The sequence below is a fragment of the Galeopterus variegatus genome, unplaced genomic scaffold (genome assembly GCF_000696425.1).
Source record: "Galeopterus variegatus unplaced genomic scaffold, G_variegatus-3.0.2 Scaffold1528, whole genome shotgun sequence".
In the NCBI taxonomy this organism is placed as follows: Eukaryota; Metazoa; Chordata; class Mammalia; order Dermoptera; family Cynocephalidae; genus Galeopterus; species Galeopterus variegatus.
In genome coordinates, this window is record NW_007727639.1 from 389127 (window position 1) to 390550 (window position 1424).

Sequence of the window (1424 nt, forward strand, 5' to 3'; positions counted from 1 at the left end):
TTTCTCAGACAAACAAAAACTGCGGGATTTCATCACCACATGACCACCCTTACAAGTAATTTTCAAGGGAGTACTAGGATTGGATCCTGGATGATAACTACCACTGCCATAACAATCCAAGTAATATAAAAACCCACTAGTATAATAAAAATGGCAATCATGAAAAGAAAACAAACGAACAAAATCATTAGCGGCAACCTCAGGAACCAACAAACACAGAAAACAAACAGCAAAACAGAAAGCAAGGAACAAATGACACTTAAGACAACCAAAAAAATACTAAAATGCTAGGAATAAATCAACTCCTCTCAATAACAACTCTTAATGTAAACGGTTTAAAAACCCCAATCAAAAGACACAGATTGGCTGACTGGATAAGAAAGATGGACCCAACTATATGCTGCCTACAAGAGACCCACCTCACCCATAAAGACTCACATAGACTAAGAGTGAAAGGATGGAAAAAGATCTTCCATGCAAACAGAAAAGAAAAACGAGCTGGAGTAGCTATACTCATATCAGACAAAATAGACTTTAAACTAAAAACCATAAAAAGAGACAATGAGGCAGCGCGCGGAGCCCTTGGCTGCCCGGCGGAGCGCGGCGACGGGCGGGAAGGCGTGGACTCTGCGCTGCCCCGAGGGCTGTGAACCTGAGTCCTGGGCTTTGTCCTCCGCGCTGCCTTTGTGGTGACGGTCTGGGGGCGCCATTCAGGCGAAGGGCGCGGGCTGGACGCTACGCTTGGAAGGGAAGGGGCAGACAAAAAAAGACCAAATGGCAAAGCAACCTTCTGATGTAAGTTCTGAGTGTGACAGAAGGTGGACAGTTGCAGCCTGTGGAGAGGCCTCCCCAGCTCAGACCTGGGGCCCCTACCTCCCTACAGACAGAGCCGCAAGACAGGAGCCCGGCACCCATGAGTTGTGACAAATCAACACAAACCCAAGTCCTCCTTGCCAGGCCTTCAACCATTATCTCAGTGCAATGGTGTGTAGAAATGCAATTGATTTGAGAAAGATGGCGACGGGTCTCGAACGCCCGCGTCAGGAAACAGCGCGATCCTGAGAGCTGTGTGCTGTGATACCAGAGTATTGACTGCATTTCCAAAGCAACAAAAGACGAATAATTCTTTCAACAATGATCATACATCGACAAACAAGCGGCAGCAGGTTCGAGGTTTTGGGGCCGACACGGAGAAGGACTCCNGAAAGTTCCTATTGATAAGGCTGCTGAGCCTTTATTAGTCACCTCTAGGATTTGTGGAAAAACATAGAGGTGCCAAGAGACTAGAGATGGATGAATTTCATTAAAGGGGGGAGGGGGAGGATTAAAAGTTAGAGATTCTGGGTATTATGTGCCAATGAACTAAACATTAATTCTGGACATTGTTATTATAAAATGATTTATGATCTAAGATTGCATATTGG

General features: G+C 45.6%; 1 pseudogene; it reads left to right on the forward strand.

The window, feature by feature from the left end:
- The first annotated feature begins 774 nt into the window (after positions 1-774).
- On the forward strand, positions 775-984 carry LOC103594317 (annotated as a pseudogene).
- The last annotated feature ends 440 nt before the right edge of the window (positions 985-1424 follow it).